The sequence below is a fragment of the Lontra canadensis genome, unplaced genomic scaffold (genome assembly GCF_010015895.1).
Source record: "Lontra canadensis isolate GAN:19392208 unplaced genomic scaffold, GSC_riverotter_1.0 scaffold59, whole genome shotgun sequence".
Taxonomy (NCBI): Eukaryota; Metazoa; Chordata; class Mammalia; order Carnivora; family Mustelidae; genus Lontra; species Lontra canadensis.
Window position 1 is genome coordinate 1018850 of NW_022631053.1, and position 22643 is coordinate 1041492.

Here is a 22643-nt window from a genome sequence, read left to right on the forward strand (position 1 = left end):
GGCTGGCCCCCTGGGGCTCTCCCAGGGCACCCCCCCACCTGGCTCCAGGCCCGTGTTTCTTTGCACCAGCTCCACGCTGCCCCCTCCCCTGCCCCTCCCCTTGGTGCCCTTGCCCCGTCCCCTCATCTGTAAGATCCTGGGATTTGCGGGGACACTTAATCCATATGGAGCTGATTCATTCCCATCTAAATCATCTCCATGAGCTTCCCTAAGAGCCCTCTGATGTACCAGCCGCCATTCCTCTCCCCCGGCGATGGCGGGCTAGGGGCTGCCAGTAAACAAACCTCAGCCACCATCCATCAGTCCACCGGAGACCATTCATCTCTCCCACCATGCTCCCCCTCCCTGCTCCTCCAGTCCTTCCATCCGTCTGTCCCTCTGTGTGTCCTCTTGTCCTCATATTCACATCTCTGCTGGGTAGGGTCTTGAGGTGTCATGTTAGCCATCCCCTCCCCCAATCTTCGTGAAGACGGGGGACTTACCTCACCCCTGGCTCAGCAGCATGGGGACTCTCCTGCTTCACTGCCTTCCAAGAAGAGAGGCCTCCATGTCTGATGAAATTGCTAACAGCACTGCCAACCCGTACTCGGGGAAGTCCTTCCTTCTGTCTAGCTTGGGTGTCTGAGATCCACACATGATCACATGTCTGAGCAGAGGGGAAGATAAGATGATGGGGTTTTGTACTAGCATGGGGATCTCCCATATTTATACTATGTACCTCTGGGGGTTACTGTGGGATATGGAGCATAAGACTAAGGAAATGACCCTCCTTTCCCCTACTTCCCCCTGCAGAATCCAACCCAGCACATAGCAGGACCTCCGTGCCGACTGCTTGCTGGCCGGGATCTTATTTACCAGCTTCAGGGAGTTCAGTGGTCTCATGTGCAACCCGGGGAGGTTTCCAGGGCTGTGACCCAGTGGACCTGCTCATGGCCCTCTAGCCTAGTGGGCTTGCAGGAAACACTGAGGAAGTGTTTCTCACTTCTGCCCTCCTGCCCGAACTTCTTAGCCCAGTCCTGGGCGTCAGACTTGTCCAAACAGCTCTGTTTTGGCAGTAATGGGGCTGATGAGGTGGGTAGGTGGGGGTTGGTGGTGGTGAGCCTTCCACAGCGCCGAAGCGGAGCCCTCACATCTCAGGGGAAGCTCTCATGTTTCCAGGCCCGAGTGAGAGAATGAGGGCCCTTCCCCTGTCAGGTTCTTCATGTTACCTGGGAGTTCTGACTCTGGGAAGGGGCCTGGGGTCTGTGAGCCCTTCAGGAGAAAAGACGGAGGATGGTTTTTCTGGTCCTATGTCAGTTTCTCCACCCACAGCAGCAGTGGGAGTTAGGGACAGGTCTGTCTCTGGAGTAGAGAGTTTGGGTCAGACTCTAGCAAGCCCGCAGGGTGATGATTTGGGCACGGGTGGAAGGGTGTAGGGAAGTGGAAGTCACGGGGCAGGGTGGGGGGACAGATTGAGGGCAGCACTTGGGACAGGTGTGTCCTCACTTAGATTCCACAGTAATGAGGACTAGGAGAGGCGGAGGGGAGGAGGTGGGGAAGAAGAGTCTTCAGATGCCCTGAGCGGACTGTGCCCCACACCATCAGCCGCTTGAGAGACCCAGGAGACCTTGTTGAGCACCTGGCCTCCCCTGCACCCCAGACCAGACCATACCATGTCCTGAATCCCAATGCACGAGCTCCCCCAGCCCACGATTTCCCAGTGCCTCTTCCCCTTGTCACTGGTCGCCTCCAGGGAGCCACTGTGAGTGCACAGAACAGGTGGGGCTCTTCCAGCTGCTATCCAGCTGTGAAGATCTCCTATCATGCCCCTGCCACCCCCCAGCTGGAGAGAAAGCTCTAATTCTAGTCCGAAAGCTGAGAAGGGTAGTGTGGGAGAGGGGCAGGAGGGGGCCGTGGGGAAGCTTACCACTTGCCCCAGTTGTGTGAACATATGTGTGAGAGGGGAGGGGCTCGCAGGTGGCAAGGCCCAGCTTAAGAATGATGGAGTGTTTCTTAGTTCTCTGAGCTAGAGACATATGGGGTATATAAGACCAAGTGAAATGAGAAATTATTGCCTAAGAGAGAGAGGATATAGGGGAATAAGAAAAAATTCAAGCCAGGGAGACCCGATGCCACTCACCTCATCACCATTATGACCTGACCCATCTGTGCTTGACTGCATCAAAATCCGAAGGAAGGGTGGACCTGAGAACTGACCCTCAGGGCCTCCAGGGGAAAAGCTGATCCCCCAAACATGCATTTTTCTGGTGTTACACAGAGTAAGGGGAGCTGGGGACGGTGTTCAGTTTCTCCAGGTGGGATAGCCTGTGGGGCTTTTCCCATCTTCTGCCTTCCTTCCCTCTGGGCTGTTGGGAGAAGCAGCTCGCTCTTCTCCCACTAGACTATCTCTCTTGGGTCTCTCCAGCCCTGGGCCCTCCTCCGTCCACTCCGTGGCTCCCCCGCTCCCTCATCTCCCCCAAATCTCCTCTTCTTGCAAGAAGCTTCCCACACGTTCTCTCTCCCCACACAGTCCCCTCCTAAAATAGTCCACTTACCCAACCTTGGGGCTGAGGTGAGTCCTTTAGGATCTGCTTGTAGCCTGGGGCCTTCGTCCGGCAAGGCTTGGAGTTTCATTTGCCTTCCCTGCCTCCATCACTCAACACCCACGTGTCCAGTGTAAGCCATGACCTCTACGATGAGGGCAGGGATTCAAGAAGTGTTTATGTGCTCACCGGCATGGCTCCAGGAGCAACCTGATTTCTGATGGAGTTGGCAGCCCTTCTTCTGATTCCAGAAGACAGAAGTGTCTAGAAGGATGCCTGGGGCTTTGGAGGATCACTGATTGTGACCGACATGCTTTCTTTGGGGGAGGCGCCTCCTGGGATAGGGAGCAGTCCCTGAGGCTGGACAACAGGAGGAACGTCTGAAGACTTTTAACGTTGAAGGAAAGATTTCCAGGTTTCAGGGCAGCTTTTGAGTCTTAACCTTTTCAAGCTCTGAGGGAGCAGAGGGGTCTGTGTGTCTGGAAAGGTTTACTTCGACCCTGGTAGGACTGACCCCCCAGAGGGATGACCACTTCCTCTTCCACAGCCCTGACTCATCCACACTCAGGTCAATCCCACTTACAATTTCTTAGATGATTGTTCCTTGGCCAGAAATCTGGGTCTTGAACTTGCTCTTCTATTCTTTTCACGATCTGGGAATGAACCAACTTTGGACACCAAATTCAGCTTCATCTTATGGAGCCAGAAGAACAGAGAGGCAGAGCCATTTCTAGAGAGTGACACAGCAAACCTACAAGGGGCTAGGAATGCCCCTTGGTGGGAATGCTATCTTCTCTTCTTTGAGTGTGGAGGGAATAGCTGTGATCCTGGGGGAGATCAGGTTGGTGGGAGCAGAGTGAGATCAGCTAGAGGAGCACCCCCACCCCGCCGGCCCAGACCCACATGTGCACATGGTGGAAATGTCTTCACAGCCAAGGGCCCCTCCCTCCCAAGGAGAAAATCCCACAAGTGGGGAACATCTGGATCAAACCACAGCCATGAAAGCGCAACATCAAACAAGGGTTTCCCAGCGACCCTCCCCACAGGCCCTGCTCCAAGAGAAATTGCAGATCTTCCTGCTTGAAGCTTTTAAGTGTCACCGAACCCCTCAAGTTTGGGATCGCTCCTTATTCACTGGAGACAGATGTCCCTGAGTGAGCGTGGTTGGGTTTGATTACCCCCAGTGGGAGAGGGTGTGTGTGACCTGATCCTGGCCTGGTTGGGGTGGGGAGCCTGGGATTTAAAGCTGTGATGAGGGGCTCCAGCAGTTCAGGCTGGGGGCTGGGGAGAGACAGGGGACAGGTGGGCCTTTAAAAACGTGCCTACATCAAAGGTTTGTGTAGGCTCCCTTCCCAGCATCGGCGCCTGCAGGGCAGGAAAGCGCTGATTTCACCACATAACTTCACGTAGGATGGATCTCAGTCTGAGAACTTCTGGGGAATGTGGAGAGGGGAGGGAGCGTGCTCCCCAGAGGGGAGGAAAGGGCAAAGGGGGTTTCTCATTTCCAAAATAGCCCGCCTAGGCCAAGGAAAATGGGGCCAAAGGTGACCTCCCTCCCACTCAGCCGCCTTGGAGGGAGATCTGGAGGGAGGCGTGTGTTCTTCCAAGGTGGGGAGGAGGAAGAGCTGCAGCAGTGGGAGGTGGGCACTGGATCACAGATGGAGAACCAGGGGGAAGCAGGGCCATCTTCCCCAAAGGTGGGGAGGAGGAAGGTGGCAGACCAAGTGATTCCCAGAGACGGTAGGGTCTTCCCTTTCTCTTGCCCAGGGTTCTTCCAAGGCTGGGAATCAGAGAGCACGCGGCCATTGTGCCGGGTGGGTGGGAGAACTGAGGGGCAGATGGGTTAGGGAGGCACCCCAGAGCTCCCATCCCAGTTCAGGATTGGAGTTACCTGCTTCGAGTTTGCGTGGGAAAGTGTGCTGGGGTGTGCACACCCCACAAGGACCTTGGTTGAAGAAGCTGATGGGGCGGAAGGTGACTTTCCGTTGGGAGGGGTGCAGGGAGAAGAAGGGGTACCATGTGCTTGGTTTACACTGGCCTCCCCATTTCAGGATGCCTTCCCTACCCCTTTCGTCTGCCCTTTCCACAGACAGATTTAGGTGTGTTTGTGGTGCTCTGATAATGCCTGGCTGTACCAGAAGTGATGGTCCTTCCCTCACTGCTTTATGAAGATCTACTTACAATTTCTTCCCCCATCTAGGCTGACAGCGCCTTGAAGGCACAAACTCCCTTGGACTTGTGTTTCTGGTGCCTGGCGCAGAGCCTGGCAGAGAGCGGGTGCTCAGGGATGTTCCCCAGTGGCCAATGTGCTGGGGAAATGGAGCCCACCCATGTGATGATTCTTTAGCCTCGGGGAGGCCTCTGAGGGGATCCCAGCTCCAGCTGACCTCCTCCGGGTGTCTTTTGGGAGGATTCTAGTTGACAGCTTTTTCTCCCACCTCTGAAATTTATTGTCCACCAAGTACACCTTCATGGTAAGGTTTATTTTAAGTCTGGGATGATTATGTCTTTTCTTTTTTTTGGTCGCACGACCCAGTGCTCTTTGGGACCAGATTCCTTACCCCTGCTCTTTCTGTGGCCCACGATGCCAGAACAAAGAAGGAGTTCAGTCAAGGTAGGTTGGTTGGTCCTTGACTGGGTGTCCCCATCCTCTGAGTGCTGGTGTCCCAGTCTTTGATGTGGTAGCTCATCTGGGGCTCTGAGAGCAGAGCATCTGTGAGCTGCTGAGTCGGGGGTGTCCTGGCATCATGGGGTGACTAGGACGCGGGAAAGGGCCCTGTCCCAGTGAGGGGAGGACACGGTGGGGGGCCCTGAATGCCTGCAGGCTGAGAGAATGCTTGAGGGGAAAGTCGTGGAAATAACAGAGGTCAGTAGGTTTTGTTCAAAAAGACTCTGGGAGAGGAGAAAATGGAAGGGGTTGAAAGGACAGAGGGAGGGCTCTGCAGAGGGTAAAGCACCGGGGCCAGACGGGCCAGGCTGACACAGGTGAGGAGGCTAGAGCAGCTTGCTTGCAGGCAAGGGGCTCTTCGGTCTAGGAGGGGCAACGGTAAACACCTCTGCACCTTGAAGATTGTACTGGCCCCTCCATTACCTGCTCCCCTCCCTCCCCAAACTGCCGGCCGGCCGAGTGGGATCTTAGGTCTCCCTGTGATTTCTAGGCTTGGCCTCACCTGTGCTCAGGCAACATTATCCATTGTCCATTTAGGTCAGATCAGCTTTGCTCCATACCCCTGAGGTCCTCCCTGGGGCTGGGGCTGCCTTTGAAGTTGAATAGAGAAGATTGGTGAGCTGTGTGCTGAGCCTAGATCTCTCAGCCATCAGTGAGGCAGGGAGGGTTTCCCCTTTAAGCCCTTTCTCTGGGGCTGAGGTGTTGACATATCAGTTGTCAGAAGGTAGGTGTTTCACCCTTGAACGCCATGTGGAGTCACCGGGCACCCCTGGGGTGCCGGGTGACTCAGCTCCGGGACCAGCGCTCTCTGCGCTCCTAGAGCACACTCTAGGTGGTGCCATTCACATAGAATTCAGTACACGTGGTGCCCTGCCCACCCCCATACCCCCTGCCCCAAATGGTGTGAACACGGGCCACTGTCCTGCCCTTCTGGGCTCAGGGTTCTCTTTACAAACTCAAGCTGGTCCGCCTGAGGACTGGGAATATTCAAGGGAGTTTTGCCCAGAGACACAGAGCTGCACAGAATGACCTCTGAAGCTAAGTCCTCCAGAGAAGTGGACATCAGGAAACTGGAGCTTCTCCAGGAACAGTAGGACCTGGGAGGAATACGCAGTCTTCCACCAGGTAGCAGGGACAAGAAATGACCAATTCCATCCATCGGGGGATGGAAAACTGCCTGCTAGTCCTGTCCTGAAAAGGGTCACCCATATGTAAGCACCCAGTGGGGCCTGGTTCCCGGTGGGCACAAGGCAAATTGGCACCAGGGTCTGTGCCCCAGTCTCTAGGTTTGGGGCTCTCGGGAGTGGGAAGATCCAGCCACCATGGTGACACTTGTGGGTGGGACCTTGCTGAAATCTGAAATGGGATCCTGAGCCACATGGGGCTCAGGAATTTGTTTCCTTTTGTTTTTCTCCTTAGTAGGGAAAGCTTAGTTCACTGTTTAGGATGAAAAATAACAACCAGATGAACGAAGGAAGAATTATCAGGAATGATAAATAATACATTCCAGATGTGGCCACAAAGAAGGACCTCAGAAGGAGCACACGGACACCCAGCAGTCACCTTGGCGGGGAAGCCCCTCCGGCCAACAAGGGCCAGGGACTCCACGTGTTTCCAATTCCTCAGGGTGCATGACTCAGTTTATTGAATGTCCTTATTGGTGACAGATATTTATCCTTTGCTTTTGGGGGATCAGTCAAAAAATAATTCATTTTGTAGAAGAGCTATGAAGTCCATCTTAAAAGGAGACTTTACAGAAATGTTTTAATTAATAGAGGTACATATGGGATAAGTCTGTGTCCTTCTGAGAACACCCTTGTTTGTTCTCCTGGGTTTAAAAAGCAAATCACAGATATTATATCCAGGATTGTGTTCTACATAATAAAATGACATATTATGATGTTGAGGGCTATATGCTAACCACTTCCTCCTCCTTCTCTAGCTATTGCAAATTAATGCCTCTGACGATGTATAATGCATTGGCTTTTGCCAAGGAAGGGCGGGAAGAGAGGCATTGGACAGATCCAAGGGAAGATTTGGTACAATTTTTCAGGGTTTGGGTCCTCATCTACACCCGAGACTTGCCTAGCTCCGCACTCCTTTCTAGACTAGCTCCGTGTTTGTTCTTCCAGAAGATCTGGCCAATGAGGCAGTGTGTGCTCAGCCCTTTACTGCGGGGAATATTAAATTTCTTAGCTTGGTCGCCCATCATTCACCTGCAAAAATCAGCACTAAAGCCTAAGGGAGGGAAGCTGCTGGTTTGGAAATTCAGTAAAAATGTATTTTTCACAAAAATAGAGGAGGTGAGGTCAAAATGAATCTACACAGTAAGCCTGTCTATAACAATTAGTAGTTAACTTAAACGAAGACCTCTCTAGCTGGAGAAGTTTCCAGGAAGTTCCTTTTCCTGGAGAAGGACCAGGAAGCAGAGGGGGAACACCACGTCAGGGGGCCTGAGCACCAGTCTCAGAAAGGCTTGCCCTCCCTGAGCAGAGCCTTTTCTGCCCATTTGGAGAGACTCCTTTCCCTGGGCTTGAGTTGGGTGAGTGGAGGTGGCAGTGGGTGTGATCACCTGGGCTGGGGGCCGAGGGAGGAAGGAGTGACCTCCAGGAGCTCTACCCTGGCAGAACGCTGAGCGTTCCTTCGCGGATAGACCAAGCTGCAAATCAGGAATTTATTAGGAGCTGAGACTCATTTTCCCACCCTTTATAGCCCTGACGACTCAGAGCCAAACTCTGGCAAGGGGCTTCCTCATGGTTTTAATTAGACAATTAATTTTTTATTGGGTCGTTTGATTTCCAGAGCCGATTCCACTCTCCCTCTTATCCCCCACCTGCCTTCCAGCTGTGAACAGCCAAGGAGAGACAGGGGGATTTGGGGAGGGGTGCAGAGAAAAAAGCCTCTGTCTCCCTTTGAGCTGATTTAGGAGTCAGTGAGTGGGGAGGGGGCGGGAAGCCCTCTGCCACCATCAGTGGTTCGAGCTCCAGAGACACTATCCAGAGCTCAGACCTGGGCTCGTAGGGCCTGCACAAAGGCATTCTTAGCTGCCCCTCCCAAGCTTCTCCCAAGCTCTTGGGCTAATTAGTAACACGGGGTTGGGGGGAGCAGGAGGGAAGAGTGCCCAAAATACACTGGCGGCATTTCTGTGGTTAATGTGGGTGGTGTTCGGAGGCTGTTTACCCTCTACCCAGGGATTAGGAACCTGTTTGAGTTAGAAGGGCAGAGAGAGGCCAGGACTGGGCTCTGTCCCCCACCTGCTTGTAGGAGCTGGGGCGGGGCCGCTGAGCCAGCAGAAAAAAAAGAAGTGGGAGAAACCTGTCTCCAATCTATCTACTTTATTGATCTTCCTGGCGTCCAGCTGCTGGCCTGCCTTTGAATCTTGATCCTCTCCACTCCTGCTTTACCCCTCACCACTGCCCTTGCGGTCAAACAGGAACCTGGCTTGGAAAGGTTGGGAGGGAGGGAAGAGGGAAGGGATGCTGGTTTTAGCAGTGAGGATGAGTCCGGAGCTGGAAGGGTCCCTGACACGCCGTAGATGTTCTCTCGGAGAGGGAGTGGAGGAGTCCCCTCCGGAGACTGGGGAGCCCCATCCCCATACTCCACCCTGAAAGGAGAAGGCTAGACTCAAGGAAGAACTTACGCAGGTTCAGTAGCAGAAATGAGTAGCTCCCTCTTTAGAGTTTGATGATTCATCAAGATTGATATTTTACTGAGAGCACTGTTTCTCAGAGGCTTTAAAATGGAATTGTGGGGAGTGAGAGGGCTATTTCCTCAGGTGTCCTGTTGGTGGGGACATTGTCACTTGTTGTTCCAGCATAAGGATTCCTGAAAGTGTAGGGACAAACACACAGGCTGACACGGTCACTCCGAACCAACCTGACAAGCATCTGCAGACACAGAAGTGGGCTCTGGGGCTCTGGGGCCGGGGCTCTGGGGCCTTCACAGAGAGAACAAGCCCCCCGAAAGAATAAGTCAGGATGCCACGAAAAGAGAGGAGCTGTAGTGAACCCCTCATGGCCCACATTCTCCTCCGGCATGATGGGTGAAGGTGGAGGACCCAGCACCACCCCCCACTGGGGGCTGGGGACATTACACTGGATTGCGAGGACACAAAGATAAAAGGACCCAGAAATCAAAGGGACCCCAGAAGCTCAGCAGGAAGACCTCTGGATGCACAATTTGTTCTGCAAACAGATTTTCTTTTTCTCAAGTTGAGCGATCCCTCTGCTCCGGTGTGAGGTGGTCCAGTGTGGGGAGCCGGGGGACAGCCCCAGGGTGGGCCTTCTTGGGACCCAGTCCTGTCTCCTGCTGGGGCATATCTGTGACAGCCGGTCTCCCAGCTCCCCAGCTGTGCAGAATGGTGCTCAGAAACCCACAGAAGGAAGGTTAGGTGTGTGGAGGGTGGGGGTGAGGGGCTGAGTAGGCCAAGGTCATCCATGGCACTTATGCTTCTGTGTGGCTCCACGGAGGAGAGAATTCAAACCTCCCAGGACTCAAGTGCTGGGGTACGGGTGGTGTAGTGTGGGTGTGTGGAGGTCCTGAGAGGGCACATCTGGGACCGTGTATAAACAAAGGGGGCAGGAGCGCAGGCAAACCTCCATCTGAGAAGTTATGGGTGGGGGGAGGTCAGGATCCATCTGTAGGAGCGGAGAGAGAGAGGTAGGGGGGAGGAATATGAGAAAGAGGAGAAAGAGAATGAAGGCACTGAGAAAGAGAAAGAGAGCAAGCTAGCAGAGACCCACACAAAGAGAGGCAGAGAACCTCCTGTGTGAGCTAGGGGATGGGTGGCAGGCAGTGGGAGGTGGGGAAGGGGGTGCCTTGGGAGGGTCAGTAGCCAAAACAATCGGCTTGGTTTCTTCTGGGGACAGTAGCAGGCAGGCAGGGAGGGGAGGGGCTGCAGAGAAACGTGGGCTTGGGCTTGCCGGGCAGAGGAGACGGGTGGCCGTGGACCCTGTGTCTCCCAGCCCCCACCCAAGCTTCCAGCACCGTCCTCTTGCCCTTTCCCTGAGCTCAGGGCAGAGACTGACGGGACTGCAGCTTCTCTGGGTCCTGGGTGGATTTGAATAATTAAGTCATCTGGATTCTTATGATTTACCATTTTCAATGATAAATAGACAGAGCCCAAGCCAGCCAGTTGGCAAAACTCTGGCTGCTAGTTATAATTTGTCAAGCTGCCAGCAGATTCATGTTTTATGCTAATGGAGAGAGACTCATTGACTGGGGGAGGCAGTGACCGGGTCAGCTCTTTCCTCAGGCACCCCAGAGGTCGAGAGGTCGGGGGAGAAAGGCCGAGGCTGGTATGGATTTTCTGTAAGGGTCAGGGTAATTTTATAATAATTCAGAGGGTACGCACACACTTGCAAACACAGAGGGTCATGTATGAAGAGCTATGTTCAGATCTGTGTGCAGCCGGCCCCCCAGCGTGCATGCACACACACACCTGCTCCAGTGCCAAGCCCTGTGCGGTAACACTTGAATACACCCCCTTCAGTCTACTTGCGTATGCACACCCTCACTGTCACCTTCAGGCATGTGATTACACTAAGACAAACCCCAAGCCTGCTTCGGCAACCCCAGAGAAACCGGTCACCCCGCGCGGCGACAGGGCATGTCCCAAGGGTGGAACGGGACCCTTGGAAGGCCCCTTCGCCGACATCCCAAACCCTTTATTTCAGGTCTGCCAATCCCAGTGCATGTTTCTTGCCCCATTTTATATTCTTCCAGTGCGGGAAACAAACGAGACCCAGGGCCGTCCTGTTTTTCAACGGAGTGGGTGTGGGTCGCTGGGGTGAGGGGACTGGGGGCTCCCTCAGAGCTTGTGGCTCTGAGACCAGGCACCTGGAAGGCTGCAGTAGAAATCAGCTGAACCCAGACTTTCTTTTCCACTGATTTATTTGTATATCTGTCCATACACACTGAAGCCTCATAGGGGCAGGAATTGCTCTTGATGGTCCATGACAAACTGAGGTACAGATGATGGTTCACATGCAGTACGCTCTAAATAAATATTAGCGGAATGAACCGCTGAAGCTGGCAGATGGGGCCAACTGCTCATTCTCCTTCCATGCCTTCACCTCAACGAGCCTTTATATCATCGCTGGTTTGAAAGGACAGAGAGGAGGTGTGGGTCTGGGTAAAGACTTCCTATTCCTTTTTTTTTTTTTTAAGTTAAGTTCTAGGTCCAAGGTGGGCTTGAACTCATGACCCGGAGATCAAAAGTCACATACTCTATGGACTGAGCCAGCCCAGCACCCCGAGACCTCCCATTCCTCCATGTGAGAAATCTGGGCCTTCAGTATGATTTTTAAAAATGCTAATTTTAAACCAATTGAAGCAAACCGGTCTCAACTTTGACCCCCCCAATGGCCTTCGAATGGATCAATGAACCAGGGAGGACTGAGGAAGGAGCATTCGTTCTTCCTCCCGCCCAGAAGAGAATCTGAATTCACTGTGAGTCCCTTCTGAGCAGGGCTGGGAGCAGTGGTTGATTATGATCAGTAGCTTTGAGGCTTGGTGGGGCATGGGGAAAGACTAGGGGGAAGGGGAGGAACATCTTACTTCCCTGTCATCCCTCCCACCCCGGGAATGAGGGAGAAAGCTGCAACACAGCAGAATGAGCAGGGGCCAAGGCAGCAAGGAGGCAGCAAGGAGAGCCGAGTGGCAGAAGCTTCCTCCAGTGTCAGGCTCCAGAATGTGGCTGCAGTTGTCACAGCTCTGCTGGCTGAGATCGCGATCCTGCAAAGTCAAGTAGGTTCCCTCCTTCCCTGAAGGGCCGGTTGAGGCAAGAAAGCTGCTTGGGGCACACAGTCTGCATCCCTTTCGCCAGACCTTGAAGGAGAGGTCTCCCTTCTTTGCCGAGCAGATGTGGCAGGCTGGGGGCCTGGCTGATCAGGTGTCTTCCTTGGAGAGACAGCCAAGAGCCAAGAGCCAACCAACCTCTCCACCCAAGGGAGAGAGGACCCCGAAGTGCATCAGGAAATATGCTTTGCTTCTTTCCTAGTTTGAGGCTTTGACCTGGAGTCCCTGACCTCCCCACACCCCCTCCCCGGCACCCCTACCCGCTGAGGCAAGGGGAGCTCCTGTAAGCCCTCCCTCATCCTGGGAAAGAATGGCCTTGGGGGCACCAGCAACTCCAGCCCTGTGGCCAGGGGCAGGCCAGCAGGTGGATGAGGTGGGAACAGATTCTCTGGGATGAGCGGCAGGGATGCAGGATAATCAGGACTGCTAGAGAAAACCAGCGGATTCATCCCGCACCTGATCAGCCAAACTGACTCCCTGTTTTGACCCTTATCTTCCCATCCTCATATTTGCATCCATGTCCTCCCGAGGGCAGGTCTCCTGGTAGCATGCCTGAAGGTCTCAGAGCAAAGCCTGATTCTCAAAGCCCCATCTTGGGCTCAGTGATGAGGGAAAGAGAGAACAGAAAGAACAGGAAGGAAGAAAGGGAGCAAGAGAGATAGAGGGAGAAAGAAAGATAGATGAAGGGAAGCAGCAGCTTGAGGTGGGGGCAGCTAGAAGCGTAGTGTGGGAAGTGCTGGACCCAGGGTCCTGAGAAGAAGTGCAAGGCCTACTGGGAACCCAGTGGCAGCTGGTTGTTTGAGGTCCCCCAGTCCATTCCCAAGGCTTGGACTGCCCTTGGAGATCGGGCTCATCTCAGTGACTTTCCCCTTTGCACTGATGGGAAACAAAGGAGGTACCTAACAGGCTTTAAGAAACCCTCTTAAAGGGGCACCTGGGTGGGTCAGTGGGTTAAAGCCTCTGCCTTCAGCTCAGGTCATGATCCCACGGTCCTGGGATTGAGCCCCGCATCGGGCTCTCTCCTCGGTGGGGAGACTGCTTCCCTCCTCTTTCTCTGTCTCTCTGCCTACTGTGATCTCTGTCTGTCAAATAAATAAATAAAATCTTTAAAAAAAAAAAAAAAGAAGAAACCCTCTTAAAAAAAGAAAAGAAAAAAAAAAAGGAAAGGGGAAAAAAAAGAAGCAAAGCCCCTTGAATCAAACGGGGCAGCTGTCCAGGGAAGCGTGTGAACAGGGCCCGGGAACGCAGGCCCAAAAGGCTCCAGAAACACACATCCACACCCCCCACCCCCCGCCTTCATTCCTCTGCAGCTGAATCTAAAGCCCTTTTGCCAATTAACATCTATGTGTGCATGAGTTCAGTGCAGTGTCCTGCAGACCTAGAGTCCACTCGCCCTAGTAGGAAATGTGTTCATTCTCTTTTAAGAATGACTTCCTTCTCTGGCCCCTTCAGCCCTGGAAAACCTCATGCCAAGCCTCGTACAGATGAATACAACCCTTTCTGGTGGAGAGAAAGCCTCTGCCCTGGAAAGAAGTTCTTTGGAGCATGGGTGGAGGTCAGGCTGGCCAAGGAGGAATTTTCTTCTCACCAATGAAGAAAATGAAGATACCTTTCCTGGGGTGGTGAGGGTGGGGAGAGTGGCGGGGGCAGGCCTTCTCTTTACCCCTCTCTCACCTGCACAAACACAGACAGGCATTGTAACCACAATTACAGAAGAACCCTCCAGCACAAAGGACTCATTTGACCTCTGATCAAACTGAGGCCCAAGGTCACAGCCAGAGCATGGCAGAACCAGGCAGCCCGCCTGCAGACAGCCTCTGCAGCAAGGTCAGGGTGGAGGCGCTGGGGGCTGTGGGTGAGGAGACAGCCATGGCGATTTGGCCAGCCATCCCTCTCTAAACCACCTTTTTTAGCTTCATGTTCTGGTTTTGGAAGTGGATCTGGACCCGCTGAGCCTCAAGTCCCACTGGGCTGGGCTGGAGGTAGGTAAGGCTGTGGAAGGAAGCCCTTCTCCAGCTCAGGCAGAGGCTTCTCAGAGAAGCTGGTTGCAGAGGGCTGGTGAGAACCTCCACCTCCCTCCCCTGGGCCAGGGCAGCCAGTGGGGGGAGGTCAAGGCCAATGTAGCCTAGGGGGTGCCGGTGGGGCACCAGGAGACCCCAGCTCAGCCACAGCGACCATAGCAGGCCTCTTTCCCACCTCCTTCCCCCTCCTCCCTCCCTCCTCCTAATTGGGATCCCCTTTCTGTTAACCTGATTTCCGATTTCCTGCTCTCCTTTCTTTCCTCTGTCTCTCTAATTCTCACTTTTTCCTTTCTTTCTGCCCCCCCAACCTACCCTACTTTCTTTCTGTCTTCTTCCCTCCCTTCACCTCCCATCCTCCTTTCCTGTCTATTCCCTTCTGTTTCTTTTCTCTTTTACTTTTTTCCTTCCTGCTTCTTTTACTTTGAGCTCCCTCTTTCATTCCTTTGTTTTCTCTTTCCTTCCCTTCTGCCTACCCCTCCTCACAAAACAAACAAGTTCTGCTTTATCATTCTGTTCTTTACCAGAATTTCTTCATGTTCACCTCTGTCCCACCCACCCTCGTGGAGGCCCTTCTTCTGTCCCCAGTACTGGGGCTTTTTCAAATCTTTTCTTCCCCCACCAGTCTTTTATCTTTGTTGTTCACAAATTTTCCAGTTCTTTGTGCTGTTTCCTCCACCATTTTTTCCCTCTCTCTTCCTTTGTTTCTAAATCCTCTCTCTGCAACAGGCAAATAGCTAAAAACTGCACCCTCCCCGGGTTGGGGCTCTGTCCCATGGCAGGCCAGCCATCCTTCACCCATTCTTTGTCAACTTCCCTCAACTTGGGGGCAGAATTCAAGGGTCTGGGAATGGGGTGGTTCCCCCTAGTTGAGAAGTCGGGGCTGAGTCCGCAGCTCCCCAGTATAGGCTTAGACAAGACTTAGCAAATTGTTGTCTCTCTGTCAATCCTGATAAAAAAGAGAAAGAGGAAGAGGAGAAAGGACGGAGTAAAAGAGAGAACCCCACAGATCTTGGCGAGGGGAGTGCTGGGGAGATAGGGGCAAAAGGACTGGATTCATCAAGAGGGGGGGTGAAGCCTAGAACAAGGCACCTTCTCTTTAGTGTACCCAGAGCCTGGGCAGCTGCCAAAGAGAAGCCCCAGTCGGCTCCCAGGTCAGTTCTGGAATTGCGGCGGGATGAGACCTTTCTTCCACCCCACTCCTCTGGGCTGGAGAGGTTGGTAGGTCCACAGAATGGAAGGAAAGAAAAGGGCTTAGTTTGGGGGTATCAATCACTTTCCTGTCTGCCCCTGGACTTCTCAAGGCCCACACTCTGGAGATCAGGTCTTTAGGCAGTGCAGGCTGGGCCCTCTTAAACCTGTTAGGGGGGCAGGCCCAATTCCGGAGGCTCCAGGAGGAGCAGGTGCTGGACAGCCACTGCATTACCAGCGGAAAAACCTCAGGCGCCTGCTGGGAAAACAAAGGTCTGGGCAGGTTTGAGCTCCCCACGGAGCAGGGCCAAGCAGCCTCTGGAGGTGTGGGCTGGGCACTGGCCAGGGATACCATGTACTTCTATGAGAATGGTCCCTCCTGGGATACACAACCCCTTCCGACCCTCTCCAAGAACTAGTCCAAATTTGCCAGCTGCTGCCTGCCCGGCTGTGCAGGGAAGGACCCACAAACCTCAGATGCTACGGGGACCTGCCAGCCCAAGTTGGGCCTCCCATTCCCGGCATGCGGAGCTCGAGAGTTCCCCAGGCTCTGCTGGTACACCCACCACGGCCTCTGCCCTCACCTGCTTTCTCAGACCATCCTGCAAGGAAGGCCCAGCACCCCACCGGGGGCCTGCCTACTCCCCCCACTCTCAACCAGGGCATGCCCAAGTTCAGCTGCGCCCTCTGAAACCACCCTCTGCCCTTGACTCCTTTTAAAAGAACCATCTCTTTCTCCGGGGACTTCCCTTGTGTGGATGGGGGCAATCTCAGCCCCCAGTCGGAGTAAGGGGCTCTTTTCCTTGCTCACCCTTGAGCGCTGGAGAAAGGAGGAGGATTGTGATGGGGGGTGGTAGGATGGAGAGGGGTACTCTTGCATCTTCGGGAGTTGGATCTCTGCATCAAAATGGGTTTCCAAGGAAAAGAGGAAGAAATTTGGGAATTGTTCCCTCTCTCATGTCATCCTAACTTAAAAATCAGCCAATGGTCCCAGAGCAGTGGGGCTGAGGTTGTCCAGAGCTGGGGCTCCGGACTGATAACCCCGCCCCCCACCCCCTCCGCGGGAGAGTGGGAAACTGCTATTTTCGGCTGGTACTTCTCTCGCCTTCGTCGGAGACCCCTATGGGGATCTCCAAGCGTCTCTAAGAGTTTGCTGGGAGAGCAGGTCTGGGGCATTGATAATCCACCCTGATTGGGGAAACAAGCAAATTCATCCTTCCTTCAGCGTAGGAAGCGAAGCGCTCCTCCCTCCCAGGTTAAACCTCAAAACCCCAACTCTGCTCTCTTCTCCATCTTCCTTCAAAAAACTTTTCTGAAGTTCCCGCAAGTTGCGTTTGGAGAAAGCAGTTATCACACCCAGACTCTTTGGGTCTTTAGGCCCCCAATTTCACCCGCCCTCCCCAGTTTCAGAAGCAATCCTTCCACCTCTGCCAGCTGCCACCTTAGTCCCCGAATTCCGCGAAGGAAAGCTGCTCGGGACCCACTTAACTGACAGACGCCCTGCCCTAACCCCAATTCCTCCAAGGGAGGGCAGATTAGTATCAGCCTGCAGGGGAAGGGGTATGGAGTCAGGAGGAGAGACACACACACACAGAGACAGAGAGAGGGAGAGACAGATTGTCCTCAGGCTGAAGGGTATGTACCCCTCCTGAGCCCAGCTCACCTGCTCCTGCTCCAGACGGACTCCTCTTGATTTTTATCTGTTCAAAAGTTTGTTCACCTCTCAAACTGTCCCAGGAGGGGCGCAAACTCGGCAGTGGCGTGAGAAGGGTGCCCCTGAGGGCGCAGGAGCCTGATCCAGAGCGAGCCCCAGGGAAGCACCTTCCCCAAAGTGTGGGCCGAAGCTGTGATCCGTAGAGAGAACATCAAGCGTCCGGCACAAGGGGGCCTGGCTGCTAGCCCCGGGACCGCCCGGACCCCGCGGGCGCTCTAAGAGGGTGTGGCCAGCGTGGCCGACCCGGCCGGGGGAACTGGGAGGAGAGGGCCCTGGGTCCATGGCAGTGTCTGTCCGCTTCCTCCAGTTTGTGCCCTCCCGGGTGTGTCCCAGCCAACAACATTCTCTCAACCCCTTCTGGGGCGGCCACTCAGGCCCGGGACAAGGCGGAAAAGGAGGGTGAAGGGGCGAAGAGACCCCCCTCTTTAGCCCCTCCCCAACCCCCGCGCCACCGGTCCCCCCGCCCTTTCCTGCCCAGAGCCAAGGGACAGACAGAGAATTGCAACTAGAAATTCGATCGATTGGTACGAGGGACCACGTGGTCCAGGGTTGGCCAATGACCAGGACGCCCGGGATGAGCTAATAATGGAAGCAATTTGTAACTTTCAGTAGCTCTCTAGGCCTGGGTAGAGGGAGGGAGATGCGCGGAGGTGGGGAGGTGGGTACCCCCAGTCCTTCTACTCTCCTCTTTCGTACAGGGGCACCCGGATTCTCTCTTTCTTTTTTGACCTAACACGCACGCAGACACTCACTGTGTCCCGCGCCCACCTCGGTCTAGCGGCCACTGCTCCAGAAAAAGGTAAGCGGGTCTTCCTCCCCTGAAGCATCCCCTCCCCCATCCTATCTGGCACCTGCAAACAACGTCCCCCTTCCTGCCCCATTAGGCAGTTTAAATCCGGTTTTGCTTTTCTCTTAGTTGAAAGGAAGCAATCCTTTTATTTATTTTTTGTATAATCTATTTCAGATTTGGGGGGAGATTAAATTCAGATTAATACACTTTTCTGGAAGAAGGGTGAGTGGCACTTTTTACATCCGTTTTATATTTTCTTCTTTTGGGGAGAAGCATTCTACTTAGGGAGAGTTTACTTTTCTTTGAGAATGAGTTACACCTTCTGTTTTTGCAAGTTTCACTTCTCGAAAGATGTCAGTTTCCCGCCTTTCTCCATTCCATCTTCCAATTTCAGTATTTACAAATAATCAGCAGACTTCAATTTTGTTTGTTTCTTTCTTTTTTTCCTTCCTTATTCATTTTTTAGCCATTATTGACTCTCCATGTTTTTTTTTTTCCCCCTCCGTGTGAAACTGTTAAGTTTGTATTCTCTTTTTGTTTGGTAAATGAATTTATTGTTTGGGAAACTCTATGGGGGGTGTGAACAAGGTCTCTTTTGATTAATTCCAACCCCTCCTCTTTTGAAGAATAATTTACTTGAAGTGTTTTATGCCTTATCCTCATTTTTGTTTATTTTAAGCTCTCAATTTTGTTGTATTTTACCTCCTTTTAAACCCTGACTTGTTCTTTAAATTTGATCTTTTATCTGTTAAACCATTTTTAAAGTTTTTATTTTATAAACTTCACAGTCTTATATATTTTCTTAACCCTTCCCCAGCCCCCTTTGCACTCCTTTTTCCTCCTCTCAGGACTCTCACCCCCAAGGTCTACAATTCCCAGCTTCAAATTCGACTCACCCTCCTAGCCAAGGAGGGACACCCAGGAAGAAGAAATGATCTGCTTGGGTCAAAGCCTACGTTCAAGGTTCTAGTTCTGGGCACCTTTAGTAGGACCACCCAGCAAAATCAGGGCAAGCAGAATATATGTTTGACTTTTTAGTCTGGGACCGAGCTCTCTCTTCTTGGTTTTATTCTGAGCAACTCTTTCTATACAAAGTTGGATTTTTCATTTTCATCTTTTCCCTAAATTCTAAGGAAGTACAAGCAGATATTTTTTTCTCCCCTAAATGTAAGCTGCTAGCTCAGGGTAAGTCTGTTGGTATTTTTTACCTTCTGGAAGAAGATTCCCAGAAGAAATGCAATGTTTAGTCCTCTCTTTTACTTTTGATTAAGGTGGAGGTGGCAGGGATTAGGGTACCCCATTTTGATCTCGGTTCTGGCTGGACTGAACACAAAGAAGGAAGAGTGAGCTCTCCTGGGGGCTCCATCACACGCTGGTCAGTGAGGTCAGGCTTAGGATAGTTTGGGGTAAATCTCAGCTCTGAGGAAATTTTTTTTTTTTTTCAACATAACTGTGAAGTAAACCACCAAAATTGTGTGATAACAGTTTAGCCTCTTCAGAATCATTGCAAGCACAAAAATCGAAATTCCAGAGTAATCTCTTTCCAAAGATCCACCTCCTGTGATTTTGTCCATTTCTCTGAGGGAAACAGAACCCAACTCAGCAGAAGTCAAACTGCGGCTGCTCCTCCCCTCTGAGTTCTCCAGCTCCATTGTCACATTGACATTCTGGGCACATTTGGCCCAGCCCCCTTCCCCGCTTCTCCCAAGTATGAATCTAAATTACTATTAATAAGGGGCCGCTCCAAGTTAATTGGCATTAAAAGAATTCATTTCAATTTGTTAATATTAAATGAACGCTCTGCACTTTAGCTCCCTTCTTCGCCCTGGATTCCCAGATGAGTGATGGGAAGTGGGGGCGGGGGAGGAGAATGAGGGTTTTATTTCTGACTCTCCAACAGAGCCACTGAGGTGCCTCCTCTGGGGGCTCCACATCCAGGCGCAGTGGGGGCCTGATTGGGGAATGTCCGATGGTCTTTTTTTTTTTTTTTTTCCTGGTGAAATTTATCTGATTCAGTGGGAACTGTGGGAGAGGGCTGAGGAACTGAGGAGAGCTGAGGGAGAGGGACGGAAATGTTTGTCAGTCTTAGTGGGGGAGAGGCAGGGACTGTGGGGCCATAGCAGGGGGAGGTGGGGAGGGAAAGGGACAGAAGTGAATGGGAGTGGTTGTGGGTTGTGGGGGTAAAGCAGATTTGTGAAGGAAGGTGCTAAAACCCATCTAGAGAAGGAGGAGCTGGGGGCAAGGGTGGGAGATGTGAGGCAAAACAGGTAGGGGTTCTGAAGCTATCTAGCTGTGGGACTTTAGGTGAGTTGCCTAAAACTTTTTTCGAATCTTAACTTTCTTGATATGTAAAACGAGAATAATATTTACAGTAGCCATCTCAGGGCATTGTTTTGGAGTAAATGAAATACAGGTGCTATGTTTTCCACAGTACTTGGCACATAGAAACTACAAGTGAATTCCCTTATTCCAGCAGAGCGGTTAAGAACATGGTTTCTGGAGTCCCACTGTCTGGTTTTGAATCTCAGCCCTGCCTTAGGCTAGCTGTGTAACCTTAGGCAAGTTACTTCACCTCTCCAGAGGACAGTTTCCTCATCTGCAAAACGGAATTAATGGTCCCAGCCCGTAGGCTGTTGTACAGACTGAGTGCGTGTGTGTGAAGTGTCTAGAACGATGTCAGTGGAGCGGGAAGCACAGTAAAGCATTTGTTATTGATGTTGCTTTTCTGATCCGGGAAGGTTGGAGATAGAGGCATGGAACCTCTTAGAGGTTAAGAGCTCCATGGATTCTCTAAGACCCTGATCAGATCAACCTACTCACCCCCATCCCTGAATGTGTCTAACAACTGGGGTGTCTGTGGTGAGGGTAGGAGAGTGGGGGTCCTGGGGGGGGCTTGTATATGTGGTGAGAGTAGTAAGACCGTGGGGGCTGGGATGCCTGAGTTCTTTCTTGGCCTCTGCTGTGGCTCTTGGGTTGGCGGTTCTGTTCAGTGCCCACAGATTTCAAGGGGAAGTCCCTTCTACCCTCCCCCGCCCTAAACCCTGAGAGGGGCTTGGTGGGGGAATTACTTTCTTGGTCTAATACCTCCCTTTGGCAGAGAGTCAGTCCCTGGAGTGTGGGATGGGGGATGTGATGGATAGCAGAGGAGACTGACATTTCCTAAATCCCCGAGAGCTATGTACCAGCCCCCACATACCCAAACCCTTCCAGAGGGACCCAAAGAGGCGTGACTTTGCTGAAGTCATAGTCAGAAATTGGCAAAGTTGGAATCTGAACTCTGATCTGCCCGATGAGCAGTCTGAACCCCCTAACATTGCTGCACACTTCCTGAAGTTTGGTGGTGGTGGGGGAGTGACCTGGAGGTAGAGGCAGGACACATGGAAAGTGGTGGAAAGGTGGAAGCCAGGACGGTGGAGCAGTCAGCAGAGGGTGGTGGGGAGTGAGGGCCGGGGTTGGGAAGGGGCTGAGTGGGAAAGTTTTCATCAGGCAAGACTTGCTGGAGGTGGAAAGCATACACCAAGGTTCAGGTGGGAAGGGGGTGAGGCTGGGAGGTAAAGAAGAGGCAGGGAGTGGTACACTGGTCAGGCAGGGGAGGGAGGAGATGCCATGCAAATGGTGGGTGAGGCCTGGCTACGGGACCAGTTCTGCTGTGCTGGAGCCAAGTAAAATCACCATGTCTTGAAGGCCTCCTCTGTGCCGGGTACAGACATTATAGACAGGTGTATCCTGTGTGATGCTCTCAACAACCTTGACAAGTAAGCTTCTTATTCCTATTTCTAAAAGAGTCAGTTGCGGCTCAGAGAGCTTCCCCATTTCAGGTCACGCCTTTAGTAGCTGGATGTGCCTGAGCTGCCTGTACAGCATGGCCTCCTGGCCCAGGTCTTGCCTTCCATTCCTACTGCACCCCCACATTTGCAGTCACACGTAGTGACGGGGAACAGGCAGTGGAGAGTGGACCAAGACCATGTGAAAGGAGTGGGTAGGCAGTGGGAGAAGAAGCTCATCTCACATCTTTGTGAAGAAGATGGACAGGAGGGTATCCTCTCCAGAGCAAGGGCTCCAAGTCACTGTCCTATGACTACTGCTCATGGAGGGATAGCCACTGGGGATCACACAGACCTCATGGGGATCCCATTGCTTTCTGGACCTTGGTCTCTATTTCCCCTCCTTTGAGAGGGAAGAGGGAAAGGGTGGCGCAGGTGTGGGTCTGAGCCCTGGCTTAGGACTGTCAGTGGTTCGATAAAATCCCTTCTCTCCTAGTTGAATGAGAGCCTCCCATCTGGACACCCCATTTCCCGGGTGCCCTGGCTTCCAGATGTGGCCACAGGGGAATGAGAGCCAAGTAACGTCTTGAGAGCCTGAAGACATTGGGTAAGCTCCCCACTCCATGAGCTGGACCACGTTCACCTGAGACAGGTGCCTGAGCTGCCTGTCTTTGACCACACAGCCAGCAGAGGAGGAATCCCTGGGAGAGAGCTGAGCAACGATACGGAAGGAAGCCACGTTTCTGATTGACAAGGTGGAGCAGAGCAGTCCACGGTCAGGAACTGCTCCATCTAGAGTGTTACATGAGAAATAAACTTGGTTTCTGTGTGCGACTGTGTTTGGGGGCCTTTGTTCTGATAGTGTTGCCTTCATCCTTCCTAATGTACTTTCCTACACCAGCTTTGCCACTTCCAGATCCCCCCTTGTCCCCGCCCCCCACAGGATCACATCGGACCATAGACTGGTTCTAATAGCAACATTAATGATTGTCAGATATTAGGCATGTTGGTTCATATGATCAGCATGACAGCCCTCTGAGATAGGGATCACTATTATTCTAATTTACAAAAGAGGAAACTAAAAAATAATGAGGAAACTGAGGCCCGAAGGGACTATGCGATGTGCCTGTGGACACACAGTAAGCAGTCAAACTGTGGTCCCAACCCCGGAGTGTGCA

The 22643-nt window shown here is 52.7% G+C and overlaps 1 long non-coding RNA gene across 1 annotated transcript; it reads right to left on the reverse strand.

Annotated features, from left to right (window-relative positions):
• Nucleotides 1–239: 239 nt before the first annotated feature.
• LOC116878834 lies at nucleotides 240–17052 on the reverse strand. Its single transcript, XR_004384888.1, has 4 exons — nucleotides 16861–17052; nucleotides 8525–8627; nucleotides 2535–3349; nucleotides 240–646 (listed from the first exon to the last, which is right to left on the reverse strand). It is a non-coding gene; the product is annotated as an uncharacterized LOC116878834 (long non-coding RNA).
• Nucleotides 17053–22643: the final 5591 nt, after the last annotated feature.